This window comes from Lycium barbarum, chromosome 11, assembly GCF_019175385.1.
Source record: "Lycium barbarum isolate Lr01 chromosome 11, ASM1917538v2, whole genome shotgun sequence".
Lineage (NCBI taxonomy): Eukaryota > Viridiplantae > Streptophyta > Magnoliopsida > Solanales > Solanaceae > Lycium > Lycium barbarum.
Genome location: NC_083347.1, coordinates 105168625 through 105182488, shown reverse-complemented (window position 1 = coordinate 105182488; position 13864 = coordinate 105168625).

Here is a 13864-nt window from a genome sequence, read left to right as displayed (position 1 = left end):
TTGTCGATGGTTTGAATAATTCTCTTACTTTTTTTTTCTAAATGATTTACTACTCTATAATGGTATGCATACCAGTAGGAGGGTGTAGGTGCCATCATGACCCTCGAATTTGGGTCGTGACAAATTTGTATCAGAGCCTTAGGTTCACTGGTTTCATGAACACATGAGCAATGTCTAGTTGAGTCTTGCGGATTGGTACATAGATGTCCGCACCAATCCTGTTAGGTTGTACGACCTACTTCCTATCCTATGCAGTCTCTAATTTTCACCTATAGAATGGAACACGTTACTCTACCTGTTTTATACTAGCGTCTTGCAAAATATAAATTGCAGGTAAGTAAAGAACACAATGTTTTTTACGTGAAAACCAGCCGGCTCACAAAGGCGGTAAAAACCATGACCTACACCTCTGTAGGATTTTCCCAAACTCTACTACAATAGTGAGCCTTTGCAAATTTAAGTAACAACCTCTGTAACCTAGGAACTAACCTCTAATCCATATCTTACTAATAAACCTCAGACTAGCATGCAATCTTCAAGTTGACCTTCAAGTTAATGTTGAATTTACAATGTTTTTGTAACTACTTGACAACTTCTAATAAAGCGGATAAAGTACAACTCGATAGCCCAACCTAATACAAGTTTTCTAGACTCAAGATCTGTAAACATAAACTCTATTTGACAGCTTCTTCAATCTTCTTCTCGTATTAGGGACGTACGCCTGGATTCTTGATTATTCTAGATATAACTTTGATCGCGCAATATTTTTAATTCTCTCTTTGTGGATGCGCAACCTTGTTCTTGGTAAGACTTGGATATTTATAACATTGAGTGCACAACAGGTCGGCAAACGCAAAACCCTTTTCGAGTAGGCCTATGAGATGTAGTGGGGTTTGTGTTGTATTTGGATTCTTGCCTTGTTGAGTCTGCTTCTTGTCCGTGTAGAGTCTTACTAATCCTAACAAATATGGCAAGGAAATATGTACACTTGACCGCCAAGCCTTTACCATAAATCTGCAAATCCTATTTGCTATAGAACTTATGTTGGAATATGTTAACGAACCTGTTTCTCCGCTTGGTTCGACTGTCTTTAAATCTATGCACTGTTTGAGATGGAACAATTTCATGAACCTATTTCATTATCCCCTTCTCATTCATCCCTGCGACTCTATCTTGAGCTTGCTTTTGTGATGAATGATGGAACATGTGAACAGACTTGTTTCATTTATCATGTGTTGCTCTGTGGTTTTCTTCTTCTTCTTCTTCACTTAGATTTATTCATTGCTTGAATAAATCATGTCTTCAGCCCTGGATCAGCTCTGTAACTCTAACCATGTTCTTGCTCTGTGTTAACTCTCTTTATTCGAACAAAATAGATCTGAGTCATTTTCACCGTTTCTCTTTCACAATCTCTTTTTATTATCCATTCGTCAACTGCACCTGAAGACTTCTGAGATATAACATCTTTTCTGACTTGTTCTATTCTTCTCCTGAACTTCTTATGTGACTAAGTAACCTTCATCTCCTTTGTTCTGCATTTGTCTTGTGATTAATCATGTATTGGTTCACTCTCTTATTTGATCATTAAACCAGTATTTACGTTAACACACATATCTTGATCATCTGTGTTCATGTGTTTGCATTTGTCTCTGCTTCTTCTTGGAATGGAACATGTCTATAGGCCTGTTCTATACTTCATGTGCTACTTGCTTTTTTAGGCCTTTTTCATTGTCTGTAACCTCTGCTTTATCTCAACCAGCTGTCTAGCTTTGTTCAGTTACTTTGCAATTATCACATGTATCTAGACCTGATTTTCTTTACATTGTAGGTTCACTTTGTGTTTCACTTTATCAATCCTCAAAATCCCATACTGGCTTTATGCCAACAAATTCTCCCTTTCTAATGATGACAAACCCTGTACTCTTTACACCTTGTGCAAGCTATTCCAAACAACTCATAGCCCATTATTTACTTAAGATTAAACCATGTTAGCATAGCGTATGAGTCATAAAGAAAGTAAGCACAGTTAATTAATCTTCCCCATTTTGGATTCATTAAAAGGTTAGTCTCAAAAGCATTCAAGCATTTTGTTTCAATATTGAACTCAAGGCCACTGTAGCTATCACATATGCACAAAATAGCAGAATCATTGGTTCAATTAAAAATAAAAACATTTGAATCACATAATTGAGGCACATATTTTGAATCATAGAATTCCATTAACTTCTACAAGTACACTTTCAGTCCCTTGGTTACAACCATACATAACAGATCATTTGGATTTAGACTTGAGACCTAGATACTAAGACTATTACATGGATAAAAGTAGAGAGAACTTGGTCATTGTCTAGTGACTGTGACCTTTATGGATGTTCTACTCTAGGCTAGTTTCGATGGAACCCTATCTAGGAAGTGTGGGGAGCTTTTACTATAAGGGATGTATATATCATTCTTTTTTTCTTCCTATGTTCACCATCTGAATTAACCCTTCCTTAGGCAGAGCCATCATCTTCATCTACCCTTTTTCGCCAAGAAGACCCACTATCCTTTTTCTATAAGTTTTGCCCGTGAGGACCAAGATCCGGATTGCTCTTCTTTCCCAGATAGTTGGGGTTTCTTCTTTGTTACCTCCTTTGTTATTTCTTCAAGATCCTTTATGCCTTCATTGTTCATGTTTTCCAATAGACCCAAGGCCTTAGTTTGGGATGAGCTTGCAGTGTGAAGAAACTCATCTTCTTGAGTAGATGTTGCTTCTCTGATTTTCCTCTTGCTCGTCTCTGTTTTGGGAATTTTGAAGATTCCCCCTTTCTATATGCTCTATTGTTTTTTCTTTTTCCTTCTACCCTTCCAGTTGGTGCATATATTCGAATTACAGGAAAAAGAGGGTTTATGAGAGTGAAATGGAGGGTATAATCGGAGTTAGTGGAATTAGAGTAATGTATGGAAGGGAATGATTTATCAGAACTAGAAGAAGAATAAGATATTTTTTTCGATTTGGTTTTGTTGTGGAGGAGGGTTTTATGAGTGAGACTTAGAAGGCTTGGTGATTGGTTTAAGTAGCCGGAGAAGGAGAGATAAAGTGTTGTGAAAAGGAAGTTGAGAAGTCCCTTTTTCGAAAGTAGGATATTGATTGTAGTAGATTTTCAAGAAGGTCATCATGACTCACTCTTCTCAATACACTTAATGATTGCTAATATTTTGACTAGGGAATTACAAATATGTTGTTCAATTTATTCCTTGATATGTATGTATAATCGATTTCCAAGGAAGGAACACATTCCTAAAACGTCAATGGCTGACCCTGCGCAAATTTTGATTTAGGTCCAGTTTCTGTGATAGTCATAATGTTTGTACCTTTAAGAGCTCATGAAACTGTTATTACATAGGACATATAGTTAAATGTACCTGAATGAGTAGAATATTTCTATTTACTTGCAAACTCATATTGTCTGAGACAACTTTCCTAGCAAAATATTTTAGGAATCGTATGTGTAGCTTTAATCATCCTCAGTACTAACAGGAATCTTTCGTTTCTAAGCTAATTGAGAACAATCTTTAACACAATCAGCCAGGATAGTATAAGCACATTTTTGCACCTGTGGGATCACACAGAATAATTGTGTACCCAACACCTTTATCTATTGCCGCAATATCAATCACAATATAATTGTCTAACCACCTGTGTTTTCTCTTTTCAAGAGACATACTTGTTGCAATCCACTGATATTGTTCTTCATTTGATGATTCAGCACTAATAAATTCATTGTTACATTCTACTGGATCAAGTTGAACTACTTGTTCTAGTTGTCCGTCTTCAGTAATCCTGATTACCTTGCCATTTTTAAAGATCTTCCACTTTCTGATGTTGTACCCTGAGCTTGATCTTGTGGTGGTTGCTTTTTATGTTCCACATGTGTCTGTGCAGTATATTCCTTTCAGTGATAGACCAGGTTCATCTACTTGTTCCACCCAAGATTCCCCTTATCTGATAGCTTTTTTGTTTTAGGCAGACAAAGTATACTCCTTTTGCAGCTATTTTCTTTTTCCTCTATTATGAGAGGGAGCAGAATTAACGTTGTAAGTTCTTTTATGACTTGAGAAAGCACTATGCATTGTCATTATAGCTTGCTCTTCTACTCGTCCTGCCTGCAACAACAATCAAGGGTTAGTTTTAGGCACCTAAGAAAGCGTGGGTCTCTTTTCTTTGGCCATTGGATGGATCAGTTCTTTCTTTATCCATTCAGGCAAAACCCAAGTGAACCTGTTTCCAACACCAGTTGTATCCTTCTTGTTTGGCTTGGTGTTTCTATTTGTAATTTTTAGATTGTTCACCTCGTAGCTCAAGTGCATTGGACATTCGATCTTACAATGTCCCATTTTACCACACAGAGTGCACACCTCCTTTTTTGATACTTTATGTTTAACAATTTTGTCAAATCCCAATCTTGTAGTCACGTTATGTGTTTGAATTGTGATATTTGAGAGTAATTAAGATGCTTGAGTCCAACGATTTCTCTTTCAAGATCATGCTCCGTTCTAAGCAGTTTTGTGCTAATATCTTTAAATTTTTCCATGTCTCGGTGCAGCTCCCTTTTTACTCTTTTCAAATCAGCCTCAATCCTAAGTTGCTCATCATTCAAGATTCACTTTACTGATTTAAATGTCAGCTTCAGAACCTCGAATTGAAGAGCAAAGACTGATGAACCAAGTTGAGCAACCTATTCTTTCAACGATCAGTTCTCCTTTTCGGCTTTGTTTTTATTATCTTCACTTCTCATTAGTTGAACCTTTAAGCTCGCAACTTCATAGAGTGACTCAACCCTTTCTGTGTGTCACGATCCAACCCGCCATGACTGGCACCCACGCTAACTCCTAGTAGGCGAACCAACACATCTAACCATCTACTCATTCAAAGTCCATTTTTATTTATCCAATTCATAGCAAAATAAACACAAGATTAACCAAAAGTAGTCTTGCTAATAAAACAATAATGGAAATGCGGATGTCCTAACTATTATAGCCCCAAAATCCGAAAGTCACCGTACAAGGACTGTAATCTGAAACATGTCTAAGAAATGTATACTGTCTGAAATAAATAAACATCAATGTCTGGAATGTAAATAGAGATTAGATAAGGAAGATCTTCAGGCGGCCTGGCATGGATAGAAGTTCACCCCCAATCTGTTAGCAAATGGCCTCAACGCTAAATGTGAGGTCGGGTAGCATTCTCTAGATCACAATCTACACTCGAAAGAATGCAGCAAGGTAGTATCAGTACAAACACTATGTACCGGTAGATATCATAGGTCGACTAAGATTAGTATCATGAATGAATCATAAAATCAATAAAATAGACAGATCAGTCAACAACACATAATCAAATAGCCAACACCAAGTCAATCAATGATATTAACAATCAAGTCAAGCAATGATCTTAATAATTAAACCAAGGAGAGAAAGTAATGAAATAAACCTCCCCATAACATTCTCACTCACTCAGTGTTATATCCCGTATTTTGTACATTTGGATAATTCAAGATGATTGCAAGAAGTTAAGGACAAGGCTATATTTTGATCTTGTTTAATATATAAGTTGTTCATGAAAATATTGATGTGGAAATATTGAGGAAGGCTAAGGGAAAAGTTGGAAATTAGGAAAATAGTTTTTCAGGAATCACAAAAATTGGTCATGAAATAAAATAGGCTTGAAACAAAAAAAAAAAATTGGGCTTGAGAAAAATGGCCAAGGTGGCCGGCCATGGTAATGGGCCAAGGCCCATATGAGAGTTCATTTTATGCTATTAAAAGATGACAAAGTCATCTTCAACACTAGAAAATTCAAGAAGCCTTGAGAAAAAAAAGGGCCATTCCATTCGGCCAAGAAGACCAAGAATCTTGCTCAAAAAAAATTATTTCTCCTAGTATTCCTACTAATTTGAAGGTCCTCTTTAATGTGGTATAATTGTTGGAGCAAGAAAACCACTTATTGTTGCAAATTCACAACCCTAGCCAAGTGAGAAGTTGAAGGAAAAAGGTAAGATTTAATCCTCTTTTTATATGTTATGGATGGTTGTGTATGTTGTAGTATGTGCAAATGGGTGAAATTCATGAAAATATGGACATATAGTTGTGCCCGTGTGTGTTGTGTAGGATTAAGGGGCCAATTTTACTTAGTATTTTGGTTGTTGTTGTTATGGATTCCATGTTGATAATGAAAGTTTAATGATCCTAGTGAAGTTGTAATGGTTGGAGACTTGTTTTAGAAGTTAATGTGAATTGAATATAGTGTTCTTGTATTTATGGAAGGTAATGTTGTTAGTGTGAATTGTTGGTGTAATTCGTGAAGTTGAAAGAAAGAAATGTGTTGTCATTGTTCTTGTTGAGTTTGGAAGATTTCAGGTAGTGTGTTGGTTTGGCCGTTTGAAATGTCGAGCGGATTGTTTGAAGCGTTCTTGAATATTGTTTGAATGGTTTCGGATTAGTACTTGAATATGTAAGCAAATATGAATTGAACTTAAATGAAATGTCGTTGAGGTTTGTAGAAAGAAGTTGCTAATGTTAGTATGCATTTTGGATCGATTGTGGATATTGTTAGAATAATTGTTGGTATTGTTGTTGATATTTTGGCCGAGTTAAATTCTCGGATTTTATTGTTGTATTTTTGGCCGAGTTGAATTCTCGGGGTTGTTGAATTTACAGGGGAAATGCTGCCGAAATTTCTGTAAATAAAGTCTTGGTTTGGAATTGGACTCCTAAGTGTTTATGGCTAATGTTTGGTGTGTACGAATATTGTTGTAGAGCTTGCGAGCCAAAGACTCAAATTTGGATTAGCGTAGAAAGCGGGCAAGGTATGTAAGGCTTACCCTTTCTTTCTTTTGGCATGATCTTTATGAAACAAGTAAATGACGCATATGTATGATTCCAAAGAGATTCGTAATCTTAGAGCCACTAGGATGGCTAATATTTTTTATCTCCATAAGCCGCTTCATATGGTTTCGATACGTATCCATGATTCCAAAGCTCTATTTGATAAGTTTCCGCGTTTGTCTACGATTCTTATTGGCCTATTGATATGAGTATACTTACTATGGTTAAGATTATTGCATAAATGGATAATGAGCCAAGTAGAAGAGTTTATGTTTTTAAAATGGTTCTGTAAGTTTTAATGTTTCTAACTTTTGCATATAGTCTTGGATCGGGCCGAACGTTCCTCGGCAGTAAAATATTATATTTATGGATCGGGCTGCACGTTCCGCAACAATACACTGTTTGATGTTCGATGAGTATGCATGCATGAATCTATTATATGTATATATGATATATGATGGCGGCATATTGATTAGATCCATAATGATATTCGAAAGGTACCTAACATGATTGTTACTTGATTTTCCAAGAAATGGCTTTTGAAACGTTTGTAGAAAGTTCTGTACTTCAAATGCTCATAACTTTCTTATACTAAATCCGATTGATCCGAAACTTGTTCTGAGCCTACAGGTATCGGTAAGTATACTTGTCTATCGAGTCTTGATTTGTGTGCATATGGTTTTGCACTATTCTGTTCGTGCAAGCCTCAGTATGTCCTTCACTGAGCCCGGGCCAGGATATGTTCTCGTACGAACTTCTCTGCATTATTCACCGCGTCCCTCTCACTTGCGGGCCGGGGCACGTTATATATGATATGACGACATGATAATATGATGATGGGGCGGTGGCCAGGATGGCATATGATGATTCTATTCACCGCGTCCCGCAAAAGAGGGCCGGGGCACGTTATATGCATACATGATATATGATTTACCGCGTCCCTCGCTGGAGGGCCGAGGCACGTTACATGCATATATGATACACGACATTGGCATACATGATATATGATTCACCGCGTCCCTCACTAGAGGGCCGGGGCACGTTATATGCATACATGATATATGATTTACCGCGTCCCTCACTGGAGGGCCGGGACACATTATATGCATATGTGGTATATGATTCTGACATGCATGGTCCGTGTTTGGAAAGTAAGCTCTTTTGGCACTCTGGATGATTCACTTATTTTCTGTATTTCTTCTGACATACGACATCGACATATATGATTTGTGTCTGGAAGGTAAACATTTTGGTATTCTGGATAAGTGTACTTACTCTGGTACTGGTTGTTTCAGTTATGGTTCTGTCTTCTGTATTTCATGCCTTACATACTCAGAACATATTCCGTACTGACCCCCTTTCTTCGGGGGTTGCATTTCATGCCCGCAGGTACAGACGCTCACGCGTGTGATCCGACAACTTAGGTCTTCTATCCTGCTGCTTTGGAGTGCTCCTTTGGTCCGGAGCCCACACTTTTGGTACAGATTTTTCCGTTGTATATATTTATGTGTATATGACTATTCAGGGGTACGGCGGGGCCCTGTCCCGTCATATGATTTTGTTGTCTTTGTTAGAGGCCTGTAGACATGTATGTGGGTCATGGGTCGTTATGATTCGGTTATGTCTGTGTAGTTTGCGTCTAAGCGGCTCCAGTTGCCATGACAGCCTTAACGGTTGGTGCGTGTGTATATATATATACATATGTTTTTGGGCGATATGTTTTACGACGGCCTCGGCGGCCTCTGTACGATATGTTTGTTATATGTGACCGCTTAAGACTATGTCCGATCTTAGCATTTATATAAACTAATATATGTTGGAAATGGATAAGTTATAGATATGTCAATCTGTTAGGTAAGTGTGTATGGGTGTCCAGTTCGGGCACTAGTCACGGCCTACGGGGTTGGGTCGTGACACTCAGCCACTGATCACTCATGTACATAGATGCTAATTGGTGCCTTTTCCCAATAGCCATGACCTGCAGGGGACCCATGGTGTCCATGTACCACTCATTCCGGAATGAACCTCGGACCACAAGCTCACAACTAGGGCACATCTTCACCCCCTGTAAAATGTGCCATTTCATATCTAGGCAACATCCTCACCCCCGGTCAAATGTGCCTTTTCATATAAATATATTTATTGTCACATCACTTTCAATGATCGATTACTAATTAGTATCTCAATTTCCTCAAGAAGATCATATTAACGTCTCACCACAATTTTCATCAAAATATAGATCACAACACATTGAATATTGGCGTTAAGCCCACATTATCTCTCAATCAATAACATATATAAATTCCAACCATAGATTTTGCCCGAAGACTAGACATGCTTTCTCCTATCAATCTCATAACACATACAATCAACTAATCAAATTCTAACTCAAGTAGACCGTAACCTACCTCAATTGCAGAGCTGGAACAATGCGAATAAATCTGCTATAGCCTTTCCTACCGTAATGCCTCAGAACGCTCAAAGTCTAGCAATTAAGATGCTAACTAAGTCACAGACACTCTAGACAACAATATCAATACAAAAAACACCCTTCCACCTTACCCCTTTCTAATGGGTGAATGATTACTATGTGTAGATCACACTAACATTGGCCTTAGCAACCATAACTATCAATTTATAAGGTTATTCAATCAAGTTATCTCTTACAAGTAGTTTCTATGGTCAAGCTACCATTTTTATGAAACCCTAAGTCTCAAATCACTTAGTTCATGCCTCTAATGGTTCAATTCTTGATTAGAAAGTGATAACCGAAGACTTTAGATGATAATCACACAATAATACTCATAACCCACCAACTATTGAAGGTCTATTAAGTTCTAGGGTTACTATTCTCAATTCACCATTGTAGAACCATTGGAATGATGTCAATCTTAGAGATGAAAGCGCAATGAAGGAAGGAATGGTTGAGACTTACCTCTCAAAAATATTCTTGCCCTAGCTTTAGAATTTCGCCCTAGGTACTTCTTTGAAACTATTTTGGAGTTTTATGAATAAAGAATTCAGAACTCAGTGTTTAAAATCGGGGATTCTGTCCCCGCCGACTGTTGCGGCGGTCATTGCGTCGTTGCAGCGGTCTCCCTATAGCAGGCAATTTCCCGTAGTGGCAAACTTAACCAAAAACTCTCCTCCGCTGTGGCGGGCATGGTTCCGCTATAATGCCAGCGCTATAGCGGTCTAGGGCCCGCCATAGCAGACACACCCAAATCCCGTCTGAACACGATGACGAGAGGTCCGCCGCTACAGCGGTCCTGCCGCAGCGGTACCACTGAGCCAGTAAGCTCGCTAATTCTTACCGTTTTTCACTCTACCACCCAACACTTCATCCAAGGCCTCACAAACAAAACAAAACATGCACATTAATGTAAAAACACCATACGGACCAACCCGTGGCCTTGAAATCCCCAATGGTGGTCTAATTTCATACATCACCCCCCCAATGGACTCAACACAACCAAATAATAATCACAAAAAAGCCGAATTTCTAGTTCTTAGACTTCAACATTTGAGTTTTTATTAGCTCGTTCTACCCTTGGAAGGGTTCTATTTGGTAGGGTAATCCTAGATTTTCTACAATGACCGGGAGGGTCGTTACATCAGATGCCAATTAAAACACCATTCGTCCCCGAACGGACAAGGATGAGGAATCTTGGAAAAGGTACCTGTCTTGGCGAAAAGTTGAGGATACTTGCTACGCATATCCGATTCTATTTCCCAAGTAGCTTCCTCAACTGGGCGATTCTTCCACTGAACTTTCACGAAGGCTATTTCTTTCGACCTCAACTTACTAACTTCTCTATCTAAGATAGCAATGGGATTTTCCTCATAAGTCAAGTTCTAATCTAGTAAAATCGAATCCCAACGAATTATGTACGAACCATCGCCGTGATACTTCTTCAGTATCGAAACGTGAAATACCGGATGAACGTCTGATAAGCCCGGAGGTAAAGCCAACTCATGCGCTACCTCCCCCACATGCTTGAGAATCTCGAATGGCCCAATGAATCTTAGGCTAAGCTTGCCTCTCTTCCCAAACCTCATCACACCCTTCATGGGTGAAACCTTCAACAAAACGTTCAGTCCGCATACTCTTTTTGCCTACTCTGTGCTACCGAAAGCTTAGCCTGAATCACCTTTACCTTCTCTAAGGACTCTCTCAGAAGGTCGGTACTCCAGGTCTCACCTCAAACGCATCGAACCAGCCAATAGGAGACCTACACTTCTCCCATACAATGCCTCAAATGGAGCCATGTCGATGCTCGAGTGGTAGCTATTATAATATGCGAACTCTGCCAATGGTAAAAACTGATCCCAGTGACCACCAAAATATATCATATAAGCTCGAAGCATATCCTCAAGAATCTAAATTGTCCGCTCGGGCTGCTCGTCAATCTGAGGGTGGAAAGTTATACTAAGGTCTAACCTAGTACCCAACTCCTCATGCAGATGCTTCCAAAATTGAGATGTAAACATTGTGTCCCTATCAGACACGATGGAAATAGGAACTCCATGTAGTCTAACAACCTCACGAATGTAGATCTTGGCTAATTTATCAGTGTCATAAGTTATCCGAACCGGAATAAAGTGAGCAAAGTTAGTCAACCTGTCAATATAACCCATAAAGAATTAAACTTCCCCAACGACTTCAGAAGACCAACTACGAAATCCATAGTTATTCTTTCCCACTTCCACTCAGGAATGGGCATCCTTTGAAGTGTACCCCTAGGTTTCTGATGTTCATACTTCATCTGTTGGCAATTCAAACATTGAGAAACAAGCTTCATTATGTCACGCTTTATCCTGGCCCACAAGTAATATTGCCTCAGGTCTCGATACATCTTAGTAGTCAGGATCAATTGAATACCTCGAACTGTGAGCCTCTACTAGAATAGCCATGATCAAATCACACACACGTGGCACGCAAACTCGCCACTTAATTCGTAACACCCCCTCTCCGACGATAACGGCCTCTTTGGCCACACTACACAACACATTGTCACAGATTTTACACAACTTAACATCCTCAAACTGCTTAGCCTTAATCTGTTCCAGAAAAGATGACCGGGCCTCAACACAAGCCAACACTCTGCTCGTAATAAAAATATCCAGCCTCATAAAATTATTAGCCAGAGTCTGAACCTCTCTAGCTAACGGACGCTCCAAAGAGATCAAACGAGCCAGAATTCCTATACTAGCTGACTTCCTGCTTAACACATCGGCCACCACATTTTCCTTACTAGGATGGTATAGAATGGTGATGTCATAATCCTTCAGCAGTTCCATCCATCTCCGCTGCCTAGAGTTTAGATTCCTCTGGATGAACACATGCTGCAAGCTGCAATGGTCAGTGTACACCTCACAATGGACACCATACAAGTAGTGCCTCCAAATTTTAAGCGAAAACACCACTGCTGCCAATTCTAAGTCATGAGTAGGATAGTTCTTCTCATGCCCTTTCAACTATCTAAAATCGTAAGCAATCACCTTCTTTTCCTGCATCAAAACAGCACCCAAACCAGAGCGTGAAGCATCACAATACACAACAAAATTCTTTCCCTCCACGGGCAATACTAGAATAGGGACTGTCATCAACAAGGTCTTGAGCTTTTGAAAGCTCTCCTTACACTCGTCAGACCACTAAAACGAAACCTTTTTCTAAGTCAAACAGTTCGAATGAGAAGAAATAGAGGCAAACCCCTTCACGAACCGACGATAATAGCTAGCCAGACCCACGAAACTACGAATTTTGATCACTGATGTGGGCTAGCCTATTTCCTGACTGCCTGAGTTTTATGTGGATCCACCATAATACCCTCTTTCGAATTACATGCCCAAAAAAGGACACAAAAGATAACCAAAATTCACACTTGGAGAACTTAGCATACAACTTCTTCTCTCGCAATAACCCAAGAGAAATCTTCAAGTTTTTCTCATGCTCCTCCCTACTTCAAGAATACACCCGTATGTCATCAATGAACACTATCACAAAGGAATCTAAATAGAGCTTAAACACACTGTTCATCAAATCCACAAACGTAGCTGGGGCATTAGTAAGCCCGAAGGACATAACCAAGAACTCATAGTGTCCATACCTGGTCCTGAAGGATGTCTTAGGAACATCTTCTGCCTGAATCTTTAACCAGTGATACCGTGACCTTAAGTTAATTTTAGAGAACACAGAAGCTCACTGTAGCTGATCAAACAAATAATCAATACAGGGGATGAGATACTTGTTTCGGATAGTAACCTTATTCAGCTGACGATAATCAATACACATACGCATAGACCCGTCCTTCTTTTTAACAAACAACACGGGAGCACCCCAAGGAAAGGCACTCGAGCGAATAAACCCCTTACTCAAAAGATCTTGCAATTGCTCTTTCAATTCCCTAAATTATGCTGGCGCCATCCTATAGGGTGGGATAAAGATAGGATGAGTCCTTAGGTCTAAGTCAATCCGGAAGTCGATGTCACGGTCAAGTGGCATACTTGGCAAGTCCGCGGGGAACATATCTACAAACACTCATACTACTGGGACTGAATCAATAGGAGGAGTATCCGTGCTTGTATCACGGATATGTGCCAAATAAGCTAAACAACCCTTCTCTACTAGCATCTTCGCACGAATGAAGGACATAACTTTTTTAGAGAGGGGATTAAGGTTACCTTTCCACTCAAGCCGAGGTACCCCGGGCATAGCTAAAGTAACTATTTTTTGAGCGACAATTTAGAATGGCATAATGCGAGGACAACCAACTCATGCCCAAGATGACATCAAAGTCTACTGTATCTAGGATCATTAAATCTGGCCAAGTACTATAGCCCATAAATGTAATCGCGCAAGAATAGTAGACTTTATCTACCACCACTGAATCCCCGATTGGAGTAGATAGATGGATAGGAGCATCAAGAGTATCACAAATCATATTCAAACCCACAGTAAAATATGAAGACACGTATGAAAAAGTAGAACCTGGTT